Source organism: Canis aureus, chromosome 17 (genome assembly GCF_053574225.1).
Source record: "Canis aureus isolate CA01 chromosome 17, VMU_Caureus_v.1.0, whole genome shotgun sequence".
In the NCBI taxonomy this organism is placed as follows: Eukaryota; Metazoa; Chordata; class Mammalia; order Carnivora; family Canidae; genus Canis; species Canis aureus.
Window position 1 is genome coordinate 37,457,362 of NC_135627.1, and position 27,725 is coordinate 37,485,086.

Below are 27,725 nucleotides of genomic sequence, written 5' to 3' on the forward strand. Positions count from 1 at the left end.
CACAATTTACCTTGGTTAAAAAAGAGGTTTGCAAAGACTGCTGCTGGTTACCTTTCTTTGCTTATTGTGTGAATCAAATATCTGATTTTAATAATAACTATCATTATCCATCCCTAGCCTGGCTAGACATCTACATAGAATTCTCTTTGGAGAATTTATTTGACTCGAGAAATTACAAATAACAAAGTGTAAACTTTTTGAAAAAAAATGGATGTATAAACTATGCTAAGAATTGTAAGAAATCACTCACTGTACCTTCTTAGAGTGATCAAAAATGATATATACTAGGTTTGGATATAAGTCTCTACTTTTCCTTACTAAGTAAGCAGTGAGAAATCTGAACCAGTTAGACTAAGAGAGTATTTGTCAAAAATTCTTCACATTTTATGTGAAAAAAAAATAGTTTTAAGGCTATATACTGCATGTGGCATTCTTGGTATAACATACATTGTAAATTGCTGTACTTTCCATAGCCTCCAAAATGCAGATGTGAATGTTGAACCCTAAGGAGTTATGGCATGTGATGTATCCCTGGGACCTAGCCATTCTTAAGGGGAAGACATCAATAATTCACTCTGAAATGTGAAATTAGATGTACATATAATAGTAGGTTTACTTATACTTACGTATGTATTTGTAAAAGGCCAATATCATATCGAGGAAAATCTTTCTAATTTTAGTTTGGTGAGAATGTTTTGTTTGTTTCTTTTATTCATAAAAGAGTGTTGAATTATGTTCAGTGATTTATTTTACATCTACTTAGAATTATATTATTTTTATTCTTTATTTCTGTGAAAAACAGGTTACTCACAGAAAAATCTCTTAACAAAATTCAATATCCATACGTGGTTTCCTTTGTATTTATCTATCTTGGGGTTTGCTGGCTTCTTAAAGTTGTAAACTAATGTTCTTTCCCAAAAAAAAAAACTTGTGAAATGTTTGCCATTTTCTTTATTTTTCTGCTTTAGATCTCCCTCTGCTTTCCTTCAAAGAGTTCAGTTGTAACAAGGTTTGATACTGTCCCACAGGTCACTACAGCCCCATTCATTTTTCAATTTTTTTCCAGTGTTCTTTGTTTTGCATAATTTCTATTAATCAGTTTTTACATTCGTTAAGAATTTCTTCTGTCATCCCCAGTTTCCTCTTCAGATCATACAGGAATTCTTCATTTAAATTATTGAACTTTTCTATTGAACTTTGGCCTATTTTATTGTTTTTACTTCTCTGCTGGATTCTTTTTCTCTTCATTCATTATTTTCTGCTTTAAATAAAATAAACATTCTATTTTCTGCTTTAAGCATATTTAAAGGAAGTTCTTTAGTATCTTTGTCTGCTTACAACATAGGTGCTTGCTCATCACCGACATGCTTTAGGGATTGGCTACCCATCCCCTCAACAACCAAGCATTTTTATAGGATAATTCTGCTTACTCCTCCGGTGCCTGATTGCTCACAGAAATTGTGAAATAAAAGTTGACCACCGCAAAAGAGCACCCATGATAGCCACCCCAGGAAAAGTCTGAGGCACCATGATCTATACTCATTCCATACTAATGCTGCTTTTTGCTTGGGTCTGCTGACACATCTGTCTTTATTTGTACCTGATAAAAATTAACTATTAAGGCTTTGGTGATTCCTTTTCTATGCCTGATTGTAATAGTCTCTACCTAGAATCATGGGAATGTATTACTTTAAAGTCCCCTCTTTAGCCAGGGATCTTAGCGGATTCATGGGGCTAGGAGGGGATACTATAATTTTGTTTATTTCATTAAACATTAACTAAATACCTAAGAAAAGCATTACTCATTTGAGAAGTACAAAATGTGCTATAAGTTTCATCTTTGGAGTAGAAAATTAGTCATACACGTTTTACCACCCCTTGATAGCTGATGTCTCTCTATGGTTCATTAACCTGACTACTTCGACATTTGGAAAGTGTTTATACACCCAAGTTGTTAGAAATAGAGTCTTCTTGAAACTACAAATATTATAATTTACAAAATACTATCACCAAATAATTCCAAATAGCAATATTTATGGTCCCTACTGCTGAATTATATTTTACCTTTAATGAGTAGGTCCATAAAATCTTTATAAGCCATTAAAAAATAATGAATGCAAATACATATTTCTATCACCATATTTTCTTACTGTACTATTTATAGCTTAGGAAAAGAGGAGTTCATAGTAGCCTTGTGATCCTTCGTATTTCTGCAGTGTCAGTTGTAATGTCTCCCCTTTCATTTCTGATTTCATTTATTTGAATCTTCTGTTTTTCTTAGTCTAGCTAAAAGGTTTGCTGATTTTGTTTAAACAGAGCTCTTAATTTTGTGATTTGCTTTCGCTTTTTAGTCTCTATTTCTGCTGGTTTTTGTTATTTCCTCTCCTAGCTTTGGCCTTAATTTATTCTTCTATTTCTAGTTTCTTGAGGTGTAAAGTGAGGTCATTTTTTTTTTTCATAATGTAGGCATTTGTTTTTTTTGTTTTTGTTTTTTTTTAATTTTTATTTATTTATGATAGTCACACAGAGAGAGGGAGAGAGAGGCAGAGACACAGGCAGAGGGAGAAGCAGGCTCCATGCACCGGGAGCCCGACGTGGGATTCGATCCTGAGTCTCCAGGATCGTGCCCTGGGCCAAAGGCAGGCACCAAACCGCTGCGCCACCCAGGGATCCCAATGTAGGCATTTGTAACTATAAATTTCCCTCTTAGAACTGCTTTTTCAAGATCAAATAAGTTGCAGTATGATGTGTTTCCATTTTTGTTTATTTCAAGGTATTTTTTTTTATATCCCCTTTGACTCACTGGTTGTTCAGGAGCGTGCTAATTTCCAAATTTTATGAATTTTCCATTTTTCCTTTCGTTACTGATGTCTAGTTTAATTTCCTTAAATGAGAAGAGATATTGGATATGACTTGTCTTCTTAAATTTGTTAAGACATGTTTTGTTATCTAACATACAGTCTATCCTAGAGAGCGTTCCTTGTACTAAACAGAAAATAGTTTTTATTTATTTAATTTTTTATGCAGCTAACAATGTATATGTTTCTTCTAAGAATGAAAACATTTTATACACTGTAAAAACACATTGCACAATCAGTAGTCCCCTCCTATCTATGGGGGTATGTTCCAAGACTCCCAGTGGATGCCTGAAACCAGAGATAGTATTGAATCCTACATACTATGTTTTTTTTTTTTCTATATATACATACCTATGATAAAGTTTAATTTATAAATTTGGTATAGTAGTTAACAATGAAAACTAATGGTAAAATAGAACAATTATAATAATATATAATATACTGTAATAAAATTTTGTGAATATGGTCTGTCTTCCCCTTTCAGAATATCTTTTTGTGTTTTAGTCACCCTTGTAATGATGTGAAATGATAAAATGCCTATGTGATGGGATGAAGTGCAGTGAATGACATAGGCATTTTGATGTAGCACTGGGATACTATTGATCTTCTAACTATATGCCAGAAGGAAAATCATCTGCTTCCACACCATGGTTAACTGTGGGTAATCAGAACCCTAGAAAGTGAAACCACAGATAAGGGGGAACAGCTGACTGCTGTATGTGTACAAACACAAATATTTTATGATTGCATTTTAAGACACTATGATGACTTGGTGGGCAGAAGGTAATTTAGATTAGGTAGTTAGTGAAACCCTATCAAAAGAAGTTATACTTGAAATTAAATTTTAAAAATGTAAAAAAGTAATCATTAGGAGTCTAGAGATTTTTTATAAGAGTATACATTCTAAAGTCACTGAGACTAGAAATGGTGTGTTGTGTTATAAGTTATTATGACTGAGGCACAAAATGGGTGATGTTTCCAGATGAGAATATAAGTAAACTGCAGCTGAAAGCCATATACGTACTATACCATTATTTTGAGAATTGTATGTTTGGGTGAAAATAATTAGAATTTCTGGGTTGCAGAAAATCTAGTCCTAATGTTTTGGTAAGTTTAAATATATATAAAACTAAATTTTTATATATTTTAAAAAATCTAACATAACTTATATGTTATGTTTTATGGTATTTATGGAAAGATATCTAAATTAATGAAAATAATTGTTCCCCAAAGTCAACATGTCTTTTAATTTTAGTAGATGTTTTAATCACTTAAAAGGGTAACATAATACTGTTTTGTCATGGCCCCCAAATACTTTTTCCTCACTTTCTTTTAACAACTTTTTGTCAAAAATTAAAAGTATCTGATAACCATGGAAGTATTTGTATTTTTACTTTATATAGTGTTCAGTGGTTATTCTCAAATCACAGTATTATTTCATGATTTTGAGAAACAAATCAACATACCAAAATATCATTCCTGAAAACAACATGATTATCAACATATATGTCAATATAAGGAGATATTTCAAACTTCTGTTTTATCTACCTACTTCTCTTGATCTGCTTTATACTGAGTAAAAATTATGTAAATATATTTCCTATAAAGACAACATAGAGAGCACTCATTCAATAAAAATATATAACTTTTAAAACTAGCATGCATTGCCAAAAAATCTCACTTTTTATTATTTAGTTAAATTAAAATGAACATGAGAATTTAGCAATAGATTTAACCAGAATTCTAGATAATGATAATATCAGAGATGTGGTCATGGATGAATAAGATGGAAATAGAAAAAGTCATGGTCCTGAGAAGACAGCTTGCTGACCACCTAATTTATAAGACAATTACCATCTCTCAGGATGATGTCAGGTCTTAGAGTGAATATAATGATTTAACCTCCAGATACTAAAATCTTCAGTTAATCATGGATAGTTATCAGAATTGGAAAGGATATATAGAAAGTTATACAAACATGATGAGCTATAAGAGTCTGATAAAACTTTCCATTCAAATTTTCCATCCAGAACTATTAGGTAAACAATGAAATCAAAGCTATGTCTTATTAAACAGAATTCCGGCTAAAACTTCCATTACTTCTGTTGTTAAAATAATTTAAATATCTTAGATTATAAATATAGCTTGAAGAAGTCTGAGACTGATAGTATACCAAAGTGCCAAATAGATTAATACTAGAATAATCTGAGGGAAAGCACCTAAATTTTGGACCATATTACTCAGCCATTAGAAACAACAAATACCCACCATTTGCTTTGATGTGGATGGAACTGGAGGGTATTATGCTGAGTGAAATAAGTCAATCGGAAAAGGAAAAACATTATATGATCTCATTCATTTGGGGAATATAAAAAATAGTGAAAGGGAATAAAGGGGAAAGGAGAAAAAATGAGTGGGAAATGTCAGAAAGGGAGACAGAACATGAGAGACTCCTAACTCTGGGAAAAGAACAAGGGGTGGTGGAAAGGGAGGTGGGCAGGGGGTGGGGGTGACTGGGGGACGGGCACTGACGGGGGCATTTGATGGGATGGGCATTGTGTGTTATGCTATATGTTGGCAAATTGAATTCCAATAAAAAAATAAAAACAAATTTGGACCATAAATTATTTCCGCAAATAATTTTCAAATGAAAGTAATCAACTCAGTTTAAAAATAAAATAAAATAATCAAATATAGACAGAAATAATGTATCATAGGCAAGAAGTAACATAAGATGGATATCAGAAACAAACGAGCAAAGACTTTAAGATCAGAAATACCACACACTGATTACAAAACACATGCTCTTATTCTACTTTGTTCATAAGAAGAAATAACAAATTAGAAAATGTCTGAATGAAAAGGTATAAAACTCAAACATATTTAACAAATAATCAAATAGAGTTTACTGATTGCAAAATACAATAATTGATAAAATGTGGAGGATGAATCAAAGGTGGATTAGAAAAGGCAAAAGAGATCAACTATAAATTAGAAGACTGGTAGAAATAAGTAATCTGTAGAACATCTGAGAAGAGTGAGGCAAAAGTAAAGAGAAGTTGGAACAAGGAAAAGAAACAGTCTCAATATTATATTTATCTAATCAGAATTGGAAAATGAAAGGCAAAATAAAATTGGTTAAAAACTACAATATGTTTTAAGAAATAATAGCTGATGACATTTTCTAGTTATTTATAATAAGCAATCCACATATTGAAAATGCTCAAGGAATGTCAAGTGAGATAAATAAAAAGATACAACTAAGAGAAATAAGTCAAACAGAGAAAGACAAAAACCATATGATTTCAATTATATGTGGAATCTAAAAAACAAAACAAAAACAGAATTACACTCAAAAACAGAGAACTAGTGGTTTCCAGAAAGGGGGAGAAGAAGGAGAAAAAGACAGTGAAATAGGTGAAGAAGATTAAGAACAAACTTCGAGTTATAAAATAAACAAGCCATGGAGATGAAAAGTGAACCATAGAGAATATATTCAATAATGTTGTAAGAATATTGTATCGTGACAGATGGTAACTACATTTATCATGGTGGGCATTATCGTTATTATTTTATTATTATTATTATTATTATTTTTTAGAGAGAGAGAGAGAGAGCACTACCGGGGCAGGGAGAGCAGAAGGAGAGCAAGAGAGAGAATCCCAAGAATCCACTGGATGTGGAGCCAATCAGGGGCTCAATCCTGTGACCCCAAAATCACAACCTGAGGTGAAATCAAGAGTCAGACACTCAACTGACTGAGTCACCCATGTGTCCCTGAGCATTAAGTAATTTATAGAATTGTAAAATCACTATGTTGTACAACTGAAACTAAAATAATATTGTGTATCAACTATTTTTCAAAAATAAAAATACATGTATACATACATAAAAGATATAGTATGTAGTTCAGATATACCAAAGGATAAATGCTGAAATCAATGAAAAGATCTTAAACACAACATGAGAAAAAAAAAAAAAGGCAAATAATATCAAAATAGTTTTAGGTTAAGGGGCAATCCCTGGGTGGCTCAGCAACTTAGCGCCTGCCTTCGGCCCAGGGCGTGATCCTGGAGTCCCGGGATCGAGTCCCACATCAGGCTCCCTGCATGAGGCCTGCTTCTCCCTCTGCCTGTTTCTCTGCTTCTCTCTCTCTCTATCTCTTGTGAATAAATAAAATCTTTAAAAAAATAGTTTTAGGTAGATTGAATGATCACAATGAAACAACAAGGTAAGCAACAAGAATAAGATGAGCAACAATAAAGTAAGTGATATATTGAAAGAAATTAATTGGCACCCTAAAATTCTAAAGTAAACAAAAGGTCTTTCCAAAATGAAAATATAATAAAAACATTTTAAGACAAACCAAAATAGACTTTATATTAGCAAATTCACAACAAAAGTAATTTAAATAGATCTATTTCAGAAAGGAGAAAAATGTTCCTTTATAGAAGTCTGAGATCCAAGAGTGATTTTTGCCATGAAAGAGGTAGCATATGAAGGGAGGGAGCAAATGAAGTTCCAAATTTCAAGAATTGTCTAGAATGTGAATATGATACAGTGTAAAACTAATGATATACTTAATATGTTGTAATATTTATATTATTTATTTTATTATTTTTAAAAGATTTTATTTATTCATGAGAGACAGAGAGAGAGAGAGAGAGAGAGGGAGAGAGAGAGAGACATAGGCAGAGGGAGAAGCAGGGAGCCTGATGTAGGACTCAAACCTGGGACACTAGGACCATGCCCTGGGCCAAAGGCAGGCACTAAACCACTGAGCCACCCAGGCATCTTGTATTTATACTATTTAAAGAGAAGATTGAGAACTCATAACTTCCAAAAACAAGAGGAAATAAATGAATTTTAAAAAAAAAAATAAAAAAGAATTGAATATAGAAAAATTCAAAATTTCAAAATAAAAAGGCACATAAAATACATATATAAGCATAAATACACATAATATACTGTACATTAAAATCATTTACATTTGTATATAAACATTATGCACAGACACACACAGAATACATTTGAAAGTGCCCTAGATGAAAACTTTTCAAGACCATTAAACCCAAAGCAATATAAATTGAAATAAATTCACAACTAGGCAAAACTTAGAATATCTTCCCAGAAAAAAAAGAAATTAATGTTATGCAGAAAAAAATATATTTCCATCGATGAGTAGAAGTTAATCTGATACCTGACTTTTAAATATAAATAAATGGATTAGAAAAGAGTGTAATACCGTCTTTGTGGGTAATAAATTTCCATTTGAATTCCAAATCCAAAAAAGTATTTAACAAAAATGATAGTACAACAATAATTTTAGAACCAAAACTAAGAGAATTCATCAATAGAAGGCAGTCTCATTTTGTTCTAAAAAATATTTGATACTCTCTAAATTATTAATTACCCCTATAAGCTTCTACTATGTGGGTTATTATAATATTTGTTTCATAAATCAAAACTGAAAACAAAATATTTCTTTAATTTGTGAAAAAATAAATCTATTTCATGTTAATATGAACACTATACTTTTATGAAAAATAACAATGTCAAAACAAAAACAATTATTGAGAAAACTTGAATTGTTATATATTTTGGTAAGTATGGCTAATGCCTAACCTCATGGATAACAGCTGGAATCTCGTATTTCCTTCTTTATTCAATCTATTATATGTTTTATTTGATGCAGATGAAAATTCTTATTCACATAGTTAATACTGATTATTATTTTATAATCATAAGGCCAAATATAGTGGCTTCCTAGAAAAGGTTTATTTCTAATTGATTATTTTAGATGAATGACTTTATTACATATTAAAAGTCAAATGGTGACTTCAAAGTAAAAGAGGTTTCTTTGTGGGAGTTGTTTTGTTTTGTTTTTTTGTTTGTTTGTTTTATAATTTTTTACCAGTAATGTGTACAGCAAATATTTTCTTCTGGTATTTTATATGCATTGCTGTATTTCCCCGTACCATTCATCAATAGCATGGCAGCTATTAAAATTTGATTAATCTTTGATCACTTCTCCATAAAATATGAACAGGTGTGAGTCTATGAATTGAAACCATTGGTGAATCACTTATGCTTTGTAAAAGGAGTAACCTATTCAAGAAATATTGTCTATAATTATAGTCTGATGGCATTTAAATTCAGCAGTCTGAAATGTCCAAAGAAAAGTGAATGCTTTTTGTTCCCTTATAATCAATATATAAATAAAGCAAGATTGAAATAGACTAGCAATTTTTTTTGGAAATAATTTTTTATAATAGTGTTTTGAAATACTAAATGTCTACTAATTAAAGTTATTGTAATATTATATAAAACAGAAATATATTTGTGAGAAACTGATCTTGCCATGGTTTTCACCATTTCATTCTACTAATGCACGTTTTCTCATTTAATCTCATGCTGTTCTTTGAATTATGAAAATAATGAAAAGAAACATTCATAACATAATCTCTCCCTATTTAGATGTAGCATTAATGAGTTTAAAAGACTAAATATAAATGGGCAATATAGATGAAATAGTTTGAAATTTATTGAATTACAACAAATCCAGGGGGAAAAAAGTCACCATTCATAAATTATTACTTTTCTTTACCCCTTTAGAGTGATTCTCTCTATGGAAACAATAATTTCACATTTCTATAATCCTAATTTGATATTTTCAAAAAGTGAGTGAGACACTTGGGGAAATTTGAAAATGAATTGCAAATATTACATAGTATTGATGTGTCAATTTTGGATTTTTCAGATGCAATTGTAGCTTTGTGTTTACGTAGGGAAAAATTCCTTTTTTAAAAAATATTTTATCTATTCATGTGAGACAGAGAGAAAGGCAGAGACATAGGCAGAGGGAGAAGCAGACTACCTGCAGGGAGCCCGATGTGGGACTCAGTCCCCAGACAGGAGAGCCAAAGGCAGATACTCAGTGGCTGAGCCACCCAAGTGTCCCAGGAAAATTTTTTTTCGGGGGAAAGAGCATTGACATATTCAAGGATGAATTATCTTAGTAACTTGATGCCTGAAATTTGGTTTTCTATTTGGCAAAAAAAAAAAAAAAAAGTATATTCTATGTATTCTGTGTGTGCATGCTTGTGCATGTGTGCATGTGTGTGAAAGAAGAGAATATGAGAGAAAAAAGAGAAGGAAAGAACAAGCAAATGCTAACTGTGAACAAACGTAAAATATTAAAAATTAGCAAATTAGGCAGATGAATATATAATGTTAATTAAATTACACTTCTTTTTGTTATAATTACAAAACTGAAAATAAATAGTAAAAAATAAGTAAAGTGAAGTTTGAAAACACAAAACTGTAAATGTTTTAAGAAGTATATAGGCTGCATTTCTTTAAGGCATGTCATATTTTAGATGGTCTAAGATATCAACTCCACAATTAATTTTTAACACAGACATTTATTTGGAACTTTTTCTTATAATGTCATTATAATCTAATATTTTCACCTACTAATAGATTAACTGTCTTAAATCAAACATTCTCTAAAATGTGCTCCATGAACCAGCAGTATCACCATCCCTGTGAAATTGTTAGAAATGTCAGGAACCAACCCCAAACCTACTGAAACGGCCCACTAATCTGTGTTTTAATAGGCCATTTTTAAATGACTCTGATGTACATTAAAGTTTGCATACTATTGTCTTACATTATTGACTTAGTTTTAGATATTTTTATATTTATTCAGTCATCCATTCACATATTAATTTTTTTTCACTTTGCAAATATTGATAGAGACTTCGCTATTTTCAAAGTAAATGTTGAACAGGGATGGATAAGACAAAATCCCTTAGTTTAATGATTTCTCAGACAGAGGAGAATTCACCTAAATTATCCCAACAATTGCATATGCTAAGTGCCAAAAAGTTATATCTGGTCACAGGAGATTCGTTGTAGGATATTAAGGGTCATGTTCTCAAAGTCCATGATTATTGAGTGGATTCATGAAAAATGTATCATAGATATGTACTATGGATTTCTCCAGCCATTGTTAGCTTTGTAAGCACAGGCACATGTTAGGAGGAAATTTAGATTTAATAATGTAAAAATTTTAGGGCAACTACTATGATTAGTCAAGAGACCAGCAAAGGTTTTAAAAGTAGGCATAATGACAAATTTAAGCTAGATAAAAAGGAGGAAAGTAAGATGATATGTTAGACTAGATAAAAAGGAGGAAAGTAAGATGATGTGAGGGAAGGGGTGAGTGAGAAGCAAAACAGAGTACCAGCTGAATCAATTCATTGAAGGTTCCAGAGAGTTACATGATTCCTGCAAATGGAGTACTGTTGGTGGTAAGCAGCCAAACTAGGTAAATATGGCCAAAATGTGGAACTTCTTAACTTGAGATATTGCGGTTGCTTCAAGTCTAGGTGATGAAATACCTAGGACATAGCCATGGAAGTAGGGTAGACATCAATATCAAGAGGAGAACAGTTCTAGTAACTGAGAAACCAGTATGCTAGTTACATAGAACATTGAAAAGATTAAGTTTTGGATAATGACTGTCTCAGAATTTGTATATGATCTCTGTGCCAAAAACTAAAAAGGCTGATGAAAGAAACCAAAGAATATTAAACAAACAGAAAGATGTACATTTTGTTGTATACCTAAGTAGTATATGTATACACACACACACTGTTTTTCATTTTGTTGCCATTGAAAATGATCTTCTTTCTTACATTTGATACCATACTGTTCATTGCTAGTACACACACAAAACATTTTTGTACGTTTGACTTTGCATTCTGCAACCTTGCTGAACTATTTTTGTAGCTTCATGTAGATTATATGGAATATCCTTTATAGATAGTAATGGCGTGTGAATGCAGGCAGTTTTATTTATTTTTTTCTAATATGTATTTTAGCTGTCCATTCATTCACTCATTCATATATATATATATATATATTTTTCCTTCTGTCATTGCATAGGCTCTCTAGTACAGTGTTGTATATGACTGGTGATTGTGGGTATTCTTGAGGATCAGTTCTGCTATTTACTGAGGTTTTTGTTTCTTGATTTAATCAGGAATGGATGTTGAAGTTTGGCAAATAGCTTTTCAACATCCATTGAGATAATCTTATAGTTCCTCTTTTTAAATCATTTTTATGGAATTATATTTATTGATTTTTAAATGTTGACTCCACCTTGCATTCATATGATAAACCCTACTTATCCATGATTTTCTATCCTGTTTTATTTAAACTTCTTAAAATTTCACACCTATTTTTTGTGAATAATGTTAATCTGTGGTTTTCTTATATTTTTCTGGTTTTAGCATTATCAAGCCCTGGCCTCAAAAAAGATCAGTTGTAAAGTGTTTACTCTTCTATTTCTGGGACGTTTGCATAGAAATGGTATTTGTTGCTCAAATGTTAGGTATAATTAAAATATGTGATCTTTAATTTCCAAATATTTGTAGATTTTCTAGGTTTGGTTCTATACTAATATCTTCAGTTTCATTAAGGTGAGAGAATATGTTTTATATGACTTTAATTCTTAAAATATGTTGTTAATTTTTATGATATACGTAGGATATGATTTTTTTGGTAAAAATCCATGTACATTGAGAAGTTGTTTGGGAAGTATTTTGCAATTATCAATGAAATCCACTGGTTGATGGTATTGTGAAAGTCTACTTTATCCTGCTGATTTTCTATATACTTTTTTTTATGAATACTCACTCAGAAGTGTTGGAGTCATAAGTACAACTGTAGATTTGTCTATTTCTCTTTTCCTGTTAGTTTTTGCTCTGTGTATTTTGAAGCTCTATATAAGGTACATGTGCATTTACTGTTGTGTCTTTGGAATTGATATGTTTTTCTTATTGTCCATCTTTATTTCTAATGATGTTCCTTTGTATATTATTAAGTCTATTTTGTATTATATTACTATAGCCACTGCAGTTTTATATGAGGAAATTTTTCATGGAATATATTATTCTTTTATTTTTACTTATTATTTTATTTATCTTAAAAGTGAATTTTAATAGTGCATTGTTGGGTCTTCATTTTTTATCTGATTTGAAAATGTCTGTTTTTATTTTGTTTTTAATCTAATGTTGACATTTAGATTTATGTGTTCCATTTTTTAAATCTTTCCATGTATTTCCTTTGAGTTTTTCCTTTATTCACTTACCCTGTTTTTTTTGTAATGTTCTATTTTTTAACCTTTATAATATTCTATTTTTATAATTATTGAATTTTCCCCATATCTATATTTATTTATATATGTATCTATTATAAATTCATAGATGAATCACTTACTCTATCTACCTTTTAGGTATATCAACATACATAATTAACCTTGTACAGCTTAGTTGGTGTTAATGTTTATAACTTCAAGTGAAATGCAGAAGACTTTCAAACGTATAGAGCCTTTTGCTTAATATGTTCTAACATATCAACAATGTTTACAATTAACATTACAATTTTTACTTTAAATGATCTTACAGATTTTAAATAATTTGAAAGTTATAAAAATAGTCTTTTGTATTTACTCAGGTATTTACTATTTATTTGCTTTTCCTATTTTATCCCTTTGGGTAGTGATTCAAATGTCAGTATTACTCTCCTTGAATTTGTAACACATGTATTAGTTTGAGAGTTGAGCAGTATTTTATATCATAATATTATAATCAAGGGTTTTGCTATGTTGTTTTGGGTTCGACCCGTGGATGTGCAACAAGTTGAGATAGACACTTGTACAACATCACAGAGTAACTCATCCCCCTATTGAGTTTTCAAGTTTTGACTCCTCCTCACAATTCACTCTTTTTTGAGTATTTTCAAAATCCCCAGATATAGTTGCTTGTTGCATTTTGCCCAGTGTTTTTAGTTTGTTTTCAGCAAGAGAGATAGGTTGAAGTGAGATACCTCTATTGGGGGGTGGGGGGGGGATTAAAAAAATGACTTAGTTTTTAAAGCTATGCTTTAAGTAAAAAGTTATTTTTGCTAATCCCTCTGAATTATACTTGGCAATCTTGCTTTCTACTGGTGTTCAATTCCAAAATTAGAGTCTCCTCAATATTCATTCAATTTTCCTTAAAACTATATACATCATGGGTATTATCATAATCTTCCTTGCATTTATTTTGCTTTGCAAGTTACCAGTGATTTTATATTTTGGAAATTTTTAATTATTTTTAGAGCTTCCTAAATTTTCGGGAACATTTGTCATCATGGACAGTCCTGTTATGTTTCTTTTTTTAAATTCTTAATTGCCTGAATTTTACTTATTTATTTTTATTTTTTATTCCCAAATTTAATTTGCCAACATCTGGTATAATGCCCAGTGGATCCCATTCTTTAAACATTTTCCCACTTATCCCAAAAACTTTTCTCTCATTATTCTACTCCTTGCCTATGTAAATTTCCATGCAACATCCAAGACTAGATTTAAACCTTTAAAATCAGAAAAAAATAGATGAGATTTTGTGTCCTCTTTTGAATGTATAGTTTATTGCCTGCCACATATGAACAACAACAATGGCAACAATGCATCATTATTTTATCTTTTTCTGTGTTAAATAGCCATATTGGCCCTGGCAATTCTCTGTATTCTATACTTCTAGTTTTTTTTTTTTTTTTTTTTTAAGATTTAGTTATTTATTTGAGAAAGAGACAGAGCAAGAGCAGGGACAGAGGGAGAGAAAGAGACAAGCAGACCTCTCGTTGAATGTAGAGCCCAATGTGGGACTCAGTCTCAGGACCCTGAACCAAAATCAAGAATTGGACACTCAATGGACTGAGCCACCCAGCCATGCAATAGATATTTTAATTCTTTGTTAGATATCCAATAGTTGGTCAGTGTTTCCCTTAAGGGTAGCAGTGAATAGTAAGAACAATATATTATCACCACTGAGCAATGATTTTATATCTTCTTTTGTTATTGAATATATTTTAATGGGACATGTATTTAAAGCCAAATGTGTGCCACATATGGATCTTGTAGTTAATTAAGCCTTCTTTGTCATACTTTGTCATAAAAACCCTCATCCCCTATTCTGCACTGATTAGATTGAGTTTCTAAACTGAATATGGTACTCAATATAATCCTTTTCCAATTTCCTTTTATAAGGATGGGCTTATCTTCCCACAACATTTTATTTTCTGCATTTATGGTCTTTATAAATGTAATCTTCTATCTTACTATCCTTTTTTGATGATTATGTCATATTTGATATGCATGCCTTTTAGAATGTTTTCATGAGCATAAGTCAAAACTACTTATAATGTTGTCTAAGATATAAACTCACTTCTTAGATTACACTGGCCATTAATCAACACTTTGTGGGTTCAGTTATGTTCAGTTAATGATAATATCCTACATATATTTTAGTAGGTAGTAGTATAAAAAGGATATAAATACAATTTTACTTTCAGTTTCTTTGCCATCTATTTAAAGATTTCTTGTAGGGTCTGTCTTTATTCACACAGACAGTCTGGTAAAATTGCCTTTTTTGAAAATAAGAAACCTTTCTGTAGGCCAGATGCATAAACTACTTGACAGATGTTGTATTCCTGCTTTAGTTTCCTAATCACTCTCATAGATGGATTTACTGCTTTTTTGTGCAAGAAGTGCTGGGTTTCAGTAAAAATGCCAATAATTTCATATGCAGTGACCTTGGCATGAAGTAACTATTCCAAAATTGTGAAACAGAAGCTGTGTAAAACTTATTATTTATCTTCTTTACACAAAATGTGTTTACATTTTTTGTTTTTACCTTTTTTCCTCATAAATACAATCCAGCAATTTGGTTACCTTGAAGTTGTACATAAAGGAAAATATGTAAGAGCTCATCATACTGAAGGATATTTAACTCATCAGGATTCTAACTGCAAGCATTTGCTTTGGAAAAATGTTTAAGCATTCACTGTATAATGGGCAGAATAATCATAAAAGGCCCATTATAGTATATTCCTTGCATCCTTTTATATTGCCTCAGGGAATAGACAGCAGGTCATTAAAAACATTGTTTTATTTAAGCCTCTAACAACTTTTGTACAAGGAAAATCACAAGCATTAGTGCATGCTTTTACAAAATATTCACATAATCATTGCTGAAAATCATCTCCTTAAAAAAAGTTATCTGTGATATCTTTATAAGTACTTAGAAATGAAGGAGTAAGAAAAAAATCATCATATTTTCTTCTTGGTTAATGACATATTTCCTTAATGTAGAATAGGATTCTATTTGTTATTATTTTACTTGAATTTTTGTATTATTATTTACAGATATTTCTACAGTTTTCTATACTATATTTAACAGGTTTAAATATAAATAGTGGGTGTCATGAAAATGCTTTGAAAGTTTTCCTTCTTTTTCCATTTCCTGGGACAATTTGTGTCACTTTGGGATTATGTAGTTATTAATGATTTAATAGAATTTTCCTATAAAGTCATCAGGATTAGTAATGTAGTCTTATCATAATTTTCTCTCTTTCTTCTAAGAAAATGTGGTTGTTTTCTTTTTTACTAAAAATTTTGTTTTCCAAGGAGATTTTGCATTTTATTTGTTTTAAAATTTAATTACATGGAGTATTGCAAAGTTGTCTATATTTTTTTTCTCTAACTTACTGGCATTTTCTTCCTGTCACATTTTATTTTGTCTAATTTTGCTTTATCAACTTTTTATGCAATGGTTACCTAGCAGTTTTACATTTAATTGAATTTTTTGAATAATGAGCATTTTAATTTACTTATTAGCTGTTTTAACCTTGCTAAATTCTACTTTCATCTTTATTATTTTCTTCCATTATTTATTTGGATAAATTTATATCTTTTTTTCTAGATATTGCAGTCAGAGGTTTAATTGACCTATTTTCATCTTTTATCTTATTGTTCCATATTAGGGCATTAGGAACCAGAGTGAATGGCCTGCTATTTACTCCTTTTCTCAATAGCTTCTCCAATTCCACACACACCCCTCCCCTCAAGGAAAGGGAAGTCAGGAGATGTAATTTAATCTCCTTGTGAAATAGACTTCCAGTTAAAAGGACTATTGATATTTATTATAAAGAATACTACACAATCATTCTTATCTGAATTAACCTGATTTTATATTCTGTATATGAAAATCCTATTATATGAAATTGAGGGGGAGGGTCTTTTCCTGCTGTTTGTTTCTACTGACTCTTCTTCTATTTGATTTGTGTTTTCTACCAAGCTGTCCGTCTCTGTCTTTATCTTTGTCTCTATTTCTTTTTTTTCTTTCTTGTTTTTTGGTACTGAGTCCACAGTTTGCAAATTTTATCAGAAATTTAATTTTAGGGCAGCCTGGGTGGCTCAGCGGTTTAGCGCCTTCTTTCAGCCCAGGGCCTAATCCTGGAGACCTGGGATAGAGTCCCATGTCGGGCTCCCTGCATGGAGCCTGCTTCTCCCTCTGCCTGTGTCTCTGCCTCTCTCTCTCACTCTGTGTCTCTCATGAATAAATAAATAAATAAATAAATAACCTTAAAAAAAAGAAATTTAATTTTAACTTAAAGTGCAACTGTTCCCTAAGTATATGGGTTTGCTTCTATCAGGCATCCTCTGCTCCTTACCTATTCAGGTCTCATTTAATGTAATTTTCAAGATTTGAGTTTCCTAGTCAACATAAGTAGCATATGGAGACATCTTTATCTAATGCCATCATTCAATTCTTCAATCAGGATTTCTACATGACAAGGATTCTTAGAAGTTTATTTTTTATTAGATATTTTTTTAGCATTTTATAATGACATTTTCAAATACACAGAAAAATGAAAAGGAATTTTCCTAGAGTATCCACATTCCACTATTCTACCACCAAGATTTGACATCTTTTACTTTATTTATTTGATCATCTCTCCACATATATCCATCCATCCATCTTTTATTTTGATTAAGTCCAAAATAAGTTGCAGACATCATCATACTTCACCCACAGACATTTTAGCATGCTAGAGTTAGTTAGAATTCTATATTTGTAATGATCATTTTGAGTAAAACTTCCATAAAATGAAATCTTAGTGTATAGTTTGGAGAAATACGTACACTTATAATACAAAGTACTGTCAAAATGGAGGTAACTTTCATCACCTCAAAAAATTTATTTATATCTCTTCTCAACTTTTGCTCTCTTTAAGAAACAATAGCTGTTGTGACATTTTCTATCACCAGTGATTAATTTTGCTTGTTCTGGACTTCATAGGCTTGGAATTGTATATTATGCATTCATTAGACGTTTTATTTAGCTTAATATTTTTGATGTTTATATGTGTGGTTGCATGATTCTACATTGTTTTAAGGAGAAAAAGAAAACATAAAATATTGGACATGTTAATGCAAGACCTCCAAGAGATTTCTCTTTTTTTTTTTTTTAAGAGATTTCTGAATAGCACAACTAAAACAGAGTAAAGTGCTTATATGGAAGAATACATTATCATATTTGGGTGAGACTCTTTTAAACAATTTGACCAGTTTAGCAAGCAATTCACATGACTGTTAAACAGTTTGTTTATAGTTACTTAGTGACACCTACATACTGGATATATATATATCATCTTTGTTGATGTTTGAAATGTTTTTCCAAACATCACCATTTGATTTTGAGGTTCTACAAATTGCATTTGAAATGTAAATTTAGATTTTTTCCCACATGCTATTTATAATTTTGCAAGGAGTTTTGAAACTGCAAATGTAGGGATGCCTGGGTAGCCCAATGGTTGAATGTCTGACTTGGGCTCAGATTGTGATCCTGGGGTTTTGGTATGAAGTCCCACATTAGGCTCCTTGCAGGGAGCCAGCTTTTCCCTCTGCCTATCTCTCTGCCTCTCACTGTGTGTCTCTCATGAATAAACAAAATCTTTTTAAAAATGCACATGTAGTTTTTCCTGTAAGTACTGGCTGAAACACATTGTAGCGACATATACACCTCACAGGAGAATTAGATATTAAAAACTAAGAGATATTCTTCCAAAGAAAATACTAATTGATTAGATGTTCTGCAGAATATGCCTGTATTAGGGAACTCAAATTTGCTTTATTTTCAAACAAATCTTAGCTTAGGTAGTTTTCCTTTTCTTATCATTCTGCCAATGGATGTGTTTCTTCCATAAACTTCACTGAGAGTTTAGCCTGAGTCCCAATACCCTGTATGAATCTAAGATTCTGAGCCCCCTAGTACAGCCATCTAAACCCAAACTTCTTACTTACTTATATAAAGCAGCTATAGCTTTAGCAATAAGTTACTTATTACTCTGGTTTTTACTATCTCTTACATTTTTGTTATTCTTGTCTATTGCATAGTTCCTATAGTTTTTTCATGTGAACTAAGCTATGAATATTATGGGATTTTTTAAAACATATTTTATCCATTACTTGTGTGTTAAATCAAAGTTCTTTTTAAGATATTTAGTAAGCCATACTACAAGAAGTAGAAGTTGATCTTGAAAAGCATATTTTGTTTTTTGATTCTTTGTGAAAACCATATTTTAAAGATTATAGCAGGAGAATTTAACCTCTTTTGTTAAGTTGGTAGTATCCTGTTTTACTTGGTTTAGTTTATTAGGCATTAGGTGAAAGAGGGTATATATTAGAGTTGCGTTCTGCTATATTTACTTTCAATTCTACTCATTATTATCTTTTTTGGGTTTTGGGTTTTTTTTTTTTACAATGATTATTATGTGACTTACTGTTTTATTATTTATTCACTTTTATTTTTTTAACATTTTAAGAAGGGACTCGATCCCAGGTCTCCAGGATCATACTCTGGGCTGAAGGTGGAGCCAAACCGCTGGGCCATCAGGGCTGCCCAAGAAGATATTATTTAATTATTATTTAATTATTACAAATTATTTTCTGAATTCTTGTAGGGCATTGCTAATTTTTGATTGGGTCATTTCATAATTTGATTGTCCCAAGTATTGGTAAATAATAAAATACAAATAATTCTTCAAACTTGCTCTAACCTACATGAATCACATATTTTTATAAATAAATAAAGTACTTGTTCTCATGCAGCAATGAAATTTTAGCTAGATCGGGACTTACATGTTTTAGTCTACAAAAAGTCAAGGATCTAGCAAGCTCACAAATATTAGGCCAAATGTACTGAACCTTAGGAGAGAGTTCCATATGCTCATCTGCTCATATTCTAGTGTCCCTGTTGTGTAGCACAGTGCCTGGTACATAATAAATGCCTGGCACATTAAATATTTGGTCAATGGACTATTGCACTAGCATGATTTTGTGGCTTTCTCATGTAACATTCAGTAATTCATAGAAAGTAGTCAGTGTGGTTGCCCACAATTGAAGGTTGACTGTCCAAGGAAATCAAGTAAGGATTATATTTTATTATTGAAATGGCTGAAAACATTATTTACCATAATACTTCCTGAACTAACAGATGGGAATTGACAGCAAAATTAGCGAAAGAGTAGACAAGATATAATGACAGACATGTTCAAAAAGGACTATTTAGTGAAGAGTAAAACTATGATTGCTTTATGGTATTTTCTTCTTCCATGATAATGCAATTCATTTGTATGTAAAGATGTCAAAGACTTCTTTAGACTTCACTTAGGTAATTAAGTATCATGTATAACATCTTAGAAAAATTAGGTTCGGGATGCCTGGGTGGCTCAGCAGTTAAGCATCTGCCTTTGGCTCAGGGTGTGATCCCGAAGTGCCAGGATCAAGTCCCACATTGGGCTCTCTGCATGGAGCCTACTTCTCTCTCTGCCTGTGTCTCTACCTTCCCTCTCTCTCTGTCTCTCATGAATAAATAAATAAAATCTTAAAAAAAAAAGAAAAATTAGGTTCAATTTTTCTTTTTTTTTAGGTTCAATTTTTCAATATTTTTCCTCAAAATATTCTTTTCTGTAGGATTGTGGAATACCATAATCTTTTATTTTTCTTCTTTTGGTATCTTTTAATATTGACCCTTCCTTTTCCCTGTCATGTGTTTCACTACCAGTTCTTGGCCTTTTTCTTAGCCAGTTACCTTCCCCATGAGGACTTCATCCATACTTCATTTTCAGTTTCTACTTAGAAATACAGTTCAAAACTGTAATTGATCTACCAGTTCAATTTCTCTATCTGCTTGATATTTCCAGAAGTAAGTCCCATACAAGATTAAAATTCAATGTGTCAAGAAACTGAACTCATATGTAGTTCATTCTTGTTTACTACTCCTAACACTCCTGGCATTAAAAATTGTACCCTTCCCCTTCCCCTTATAATTAAATTAAGAAGCAAGTATTCTACCATTTGTGCAAACTAGAATCCTAGATATCATCCCAGGCTTGCCTTTTCTCTCATTCCTATGTTCCTGTCAAATCCTAACCTTCAGCATCTAAATACATTTCAAATTCTTCCTCTTGATGTCATATTCAATCACTAATTCCTGACAAGTACAAAGTCTGCTTACCCTGACCATTTTGCCATTTTTCAATTTGGGATGCTTTTGAACATGAAAAGGCTTATGTAAATAATTACATGAGGCTAAGTGACATTAACAAGAACTGACAAACCAAGAATTATTGTTTTCTCTACTTGAAGATCTTACCTTATCAACCTTTGTTCCTCCTCTCAACCATTCTTCTCACTCCAGTAAGTTAACTTTTAAAATGCAAACTTGTCAATAGCACTTTTATATTGCTCTTAAGAAACACTGCAATTCTTAGCATGGCATGTAAGGAAGGCCTTGCATGATCTGGATTTTTGTCTACATCTTCAAATATATCCTTGCTTCTCTCCATCCTGCTCACTGTGCTCCAGCTATTGGACTTCTTATCTCATTTTCTCAAATGACTGCATCCTTGAAATTCAGGATTTTGCATGAGTTGTGGCCTCTGAATGATACAATCCCCTCCTCACTTGTCGTCTAGATAATCTCTGCTGATTCAAATCTTAGCTGAAAAACAATTTTCTTAGGTAACTCTTCCACTGCAACACTGCTCAAGCCATTTCTAAGAAATTCCCACAGTAGCTTTGACATCTCCTATTTAACCCTTCCTATATATACTACCTATTCATATAATTTTTTTAACTCAAATGCCCTATTGTAATGTCAGCCCCATGCATAAAAAAAAAGAGTTCTAAATGCATCATTCCTCAATTTATCCTTAGTAATTAAAAAGTCCGTTCTTGAAAAAAAAAAGTCTTTTTATAAAAAGCAGGCTCATAAAAGACTGAAAATAGCTACTGTCCTTTTAATATTTTGTCCTTACTTACTTCAGTGTTTGATTTAGAGGAATGAGTAAGTATTTATCCTGATAAAGATCAGAAAAATAGGTCAATTACATTTTTGTGTATATGTCAGCAGTTTTAGTATCAAATTTCCATTACCTGGCATTTTAACAAAATTGTTGTCTCATAATGGACTCTTAACTGGCAAATCTAATAGATTCTCTTGAATCTTTTTCTTCGTCTTCTACAATACTGGCAACTATCTCTTTTCTATTTTTTTTTCAAAATGCTTCTGTGCCCTGTTTTATCTTCTATTCCTCTGATAACTCTTCTGTAATTTTTCTTCTTCCTTTTCTACATTTGAACTTCATGGAGATTCATTCACTCAATAAATACTTTTATGTCCACGTTTGCCTGTCATTGTTCTAGTTTGTTATTCATTTATCCATTCAAATTATATTGATCAAATGTTTCCAATGCCAAACACTTATCTATGAGCAGAATCCAACACTGAATAAAGCAAATACCATCCCTGCTGTTCTGGGATGCCTGGATGGTTCAGTAGTTGAGTGTCTGCCTTCTGCTCAAGGGTGTGGTCCCAGAGTCCCAGAGTCCCTGGATCAAGTCCCACATCAAGCTTCCAGGGAGGAGCCTGCTTCTCCCTCTGCCTGCATCTCTGCCTCTTTCTGTGTGTCTCATGAATAAATAAATAAATAAAATCTATTAAAAAATCTTTGCTTTTCTGACTTTTAGGGGTGTAATAGTGAATAAGTAACACAAGTTTCCTGCTATTATAGGGCTTGCATTTTAGTGAGGAGGAGTGAGTAGGGGAAGAAGATATATTAATAATAAAACAAACAACAACATTTTTGTAAGAGATGTTTAGTTTTGTTAAGAAGACATATTATATGTTATCTTAAATAATGCAGTCAGGGAAAGTCTCTCTTAAAAGATGTAATTGAGGCTGAGACTTAACTGATGAAAATGCTGATCATGAAATCATCATAGGACAAATGAACCTATCAGGTAGATGGAAATAGCAGGTGCAGAGGCACTTAGGAGGTACCAGAGTTGGGCTTGCTCAAGTACCAACAATACCAGTGGTGATGGAAATTAATGAGGGATAAATATTAATGGGAAAATCACTATTTTACTTTGTTTCTGCTCTTACTCCTTCATAGATCACAGTCAATACTTGGACTTGGTTGTTGCAAATTGCATCTCATTCCTAGATAACAATAAGCAAATACTTTTGGATTTCTTGTGTTGTCATGTCATTATTATTCAGGGAGTGGAATGTTATCCTAGGCAATTTTATTTGTTGCCTGCAAGGTTCTTTATTTTATTTTATTTATTTATGAGAGAGAGAGAGAGAGAGAGAGAGAGAGAGAAACTCCATGTAGGGAGCCCAACGTGGGACTCGATCCTGTGTCTCCAGGATCAGGCCCTGGGCCGAAGGCAGCACTAAACCACTAAGCCACCTGCAAGGTTCTTCTCATTAATGGCCCTAATGTTAATATTTTCCCTTAATGTGTAAATTCCACAAGATACCTCCAGTTTCAATAGTATGTAGAAAAATAGGTTCACTTCCTATTTGGATTCTGGATTATACCATTTAGCTCAATATTTTTCCCTCCAACTAACATTATTTTCCCCTGCTTTTGGCATAGGTCTCTATTGCCTAGATTTCATTTTGTTTAATTTTACTTATTTTAAGATACAGTTAAGACAAACATTCATTTCATTCATATTTTTTCTCTACATTACCCCAAAAAAACTGTACATTTAAAAAATGCTAGTTAATGCATCAAACAATTCTAAATGTCTGCTCCTTCTCAGCTTCTCACAGACCTACTAATAATTTGAATCTCTGTTGATATAACAGCAATGCCTCCATTCCAAGTATAAGTAGAAAATGCAGGTTTGGAATTTAGGTTGGATTAGAAACCTGGGAGTCATCTCATGGAGCTAATGACTGACACAAAGGAAGTGGATAATATTGCTAAGGAGGAGAGTGGCATGTGCATTATTAAGGACCAGGAATAAATTTCTGTCTTCAGCTATAACCTTTGAAGACTTCATCCTTTGTAAACCCTTATACAGAGTTCATGCCTATCATTTCACCACTGTCATGGTTGTCAGTGGAAATAATCAGTTGACTTGCCCACTCTGTCATCCCAGCTTCATGGATGGATTCTTAGACTTGGAAAATAAAACAAAGCATCTCTTGAATTACAATTGTAATGATTGTGGCACGCTGCTACCTCAACTATTCTTCATGACTCTTATCACAGTCAGAAAACATTGAGATTGCTGTAATAAAAGTTAGAGGGGTAGATGTCAACCACCTATCTCAGATTTTGTTCCACATTGCTTCCTCTAACTTCATTGAACCAAGATTTTAACCATTGCCTCCATAATCTTCTACTAGAAACTAAAGCTAAGTATATTTTTGAAGTGAGTTTAACCTCTTTTTTTTAAATTAATATGTTACTCCTAAATTTTCAGTTCCATGTTTGTACTATAATTGCATTAAGCAACTATACTAAAAATTTCTCATCTCTCACCTACCTCCTATTTTTAACCAGCTGCACAGCCTTAAAATATCTAACCTGCACTTCATTTTATTTTTATTTTTTAAGATTTTATTTAAATTTGTTACTTAACATTACTGTAATTTTAGTTTCAGTAATAAAGCCTTGTGCTTCACCACTTACATTTAACACTCAGCACTCATCACAACATAACCTGTACTGCATTTTAAATCTGTCCACTCCTTCTCATTCTCACTGCATTATCTTGTTATTCAACAGGACCTGCTAGCCATTCTTGCCTATTCCCTCATCTCTATCTTCATTTATCACATTGTGAGATACATTACCTTAAAACAACTGTGTTTCTTTGATCTACAATACATATAATGGAAAACTGCTACCAGGTACTTGCTTTAGTTAACATTTTAAATCTTAGAACAGTGAATTTCTACAATATGGTCTCATGCTACATTTTGCTCCCCTCTTTCACTACTTATATACACATGCAACTCTAAACAATTATTTTCAACACACTTGATACTTAAGCATCATATTTTGGGTACATTTCTAAAAGGCATTTCTTTGAAAAGATTTGCCTATATAAGTTATCTTCTTACTTAAGTGCCTGTCTAAACTATCACCTCCCCAAAGAACTTCCCTTATTTTTCAGGAAAGTGTTTTTATTTTTTTACTTTGATGTATAAGCAGCTATGGTATATTTTACTTATAAATTTTCATAATCAAGACACTATATTCTAGTATAATATATGCTTATTTATGGATCTGTCTTATAATTCTACTAAATTTTTAAATTCTCCAACATTAAAATATTGTTGGTTGGTTTTTTTTTTTTATCTGCAGTAGTTAGCATATTTGTATGCACCATGTTTTTGCTAAATAAATGCTAATATGATTTAAATATGTGAATCAAGGTCTTTTGCAACATATTCTTTCATGAAAAATGGTGGACTATGCTGTCCATTAAGAATATTTTTATTGCCATGTAAATTCCTTAATTAATCTTGAACTTCAATCTGTCTTCTGTAATGGTTATTTTTACAGCGCATGTGGGTAAGCAAACAATTCAAATAGGAGTACATGCCTATAACTAAATGCTTTATGAATCCACTTCTTTGTTACATTGTATGTCTTATCTTTATTAGCTTCTTGTCATATTTATAGCCAATAAAAACTCTATAGCTACTGTAAAATGAGATGTATGCCTTCATCAATGGTTTAAAAGTTTTTCTAGTTTTTAAAATAAATTTTACAGAAATGAAACCATTTAACATTTGAATGTTTTTAATGTTTCAGATAATCTTTTTATTGTTTTTATCCTTTTAATGACTAATAAAGAAACAATTGATCCTTTAAACAATGAATTCATGAAGAATAAGTTCTTATTTGGTAATATGTACTTAATTTGTAAAATTTTATGCGAGTTAGACTATGATAATTATTTAGCAGTTTCTCATCACATAATTACTTGTTATAATCACTGTTTAAATGATTTGATCTATTTATTAAACTACTGAAAAAAGTAATTTAAAAGACTTAATTGCTTTATATTTGAACGAATTATTATAGAATGTTTATATAACTAAAACATCTGCAAAGATTTTTAAATAATTGAGTTACAAAGGACTATATTGCCTAATTATCTTCTAGTTAAAAAAAAAAAAAAAAAAAGCAGTTACAACCTGGAAATCTCTAAGGAAGTAGTGGAGAGAGGACATCAATATATTAAAAAGCCCAGGTGGCTTAGCAGTTTAGTGCCACCTTTGGCCCACGGCGTGATCCTGGAGACCCGGGATTGAGTCCCATGTCAGGCTCCTGCATGGAGCCTGCTTCTCTGTGCCTGTCTCTCTCTCTCTCTCTCATGAATGGATAAATAAAATCTTTAAAAAAATAAAAAAATAAAATGAAATAAAATCCTTGATGAAAGTTTCCTTTCCCATGAAAGTATATATTAGAACAATTTGTATACTTCAAATTAAATGATGTGACTGAAGTTATGGATGTAAAAATTCTCATGTGTAATATAATCTAATGTCAATCTAATATCACAGATATTATAACGTACTTAAAGGAGTTTTGGAAGGGACAGTTTTTTATATCAGAGGCCATTCTGTTGCCTGCATATTAGATGCCAAAGAAGTCAAAGATCTTCGAAATATTTTCAACCTTTTATGTTATTTTGTTCCTGCATAAATAAAACGTTATTTTATGCCCCTGTTTATCCTATAATTTAAAAACAATGAGATTTTATAAATAATTTACTTTTAGTTTTATAATAACCTAATGGGTTAGGAAACTAGAAATTTTCATATTCCATTTTATAGAGGAAAACTCTGTTTTTCAATAAATTTGAACATAGGCCTCAAACTCAAGCATCCTCTACTTCTATTATTTTCCTGTAGATACAGAGAAAAATGGGAGAAGACATGTTGCATAATCAAGATATACATCTTTTTAAGAATGTATATCTTTAATAAAATATAGATTTTTTAAAAATATATATCTTGATAAAATTTTCTGAGTAATTTCCTTTGTGCCAAGCCATCTTCTAAGTACTTTACTGTACCTAATCTTTAAAATATTCTAGTCAGTTGGATTTAGGTATTAACTACAGTTTATAGAAAATGAGAAACAGAGTAGATTACTGTGTTAAGATTTTGACATTACTAAATTGCATAATTGGGATTCAGATCTGGCAGTCTGCCACTAAACAGATTTAATCACATCCTCACACTGCCTATTGTAGACAAAATGGACTTTTTTTTTTCTTGGACAAACAGGAAGAATTCTCTGATGAGAAGGAGCTATCTATGAAAAACAAAAACAAAAACAAACAACTCTGCTACAAACTTTCTTAGCAGATGGAATAACACATGCAAAGTATCTAGGGCAAAAATGATCAAGGTATTTTCTAGAAACAGCAAAAATAAAAATGTTGTCTGAGGCTGGAACAGAGAGCTAGTGGTATGAATTCAACAAACTTTGATCAGTGTTTTGTATTATATCCTATGTGCAATTCACCCTTAAAAGGAAGGATATAAAATTCTCCTTAAGACCTGTCCCCACCAACTTACATAGATAACTTTCAAAACATCCTGAACACCTGTGAATTTGACCTGAGATTTAAAGAGAGAACAGCTG

At 31.7% G+C, this 27,725-nt stretch overlaps 1 long non-coding RNA gene and 1 pseudogene across 3 annotated transcripts in view; both read left to right on the plus strand.

Moving 5' to 3' along the window:
- The window catches only part of LOC144287923 (uncharacterized), a 151,709-nt gene extending 144,853 nt beyond the window's left edge, over nt 1-6,856 (plus strand). For both annotated transcript variants that reach the window (XR_013355746.1, XR_013355745.1), the window contains one exon: nt 6,462-6,856. This is a non-coding gene — a long non-coding RNA (uncharacterized LOC144287923). The remainder of the gene's footprint in view (nt 1-6,461) is intronic.
- The window catches only part of LOC144287922 (ferritin light chain pseudogene), a 119,655-nt pseudogene that overhangs the window by 48,211 nt on the left and 43,719 nt on the right, over nt 1-27,725 (plus strand). The gene's annotated exons all lie outside the window — the stretch shown is intronic.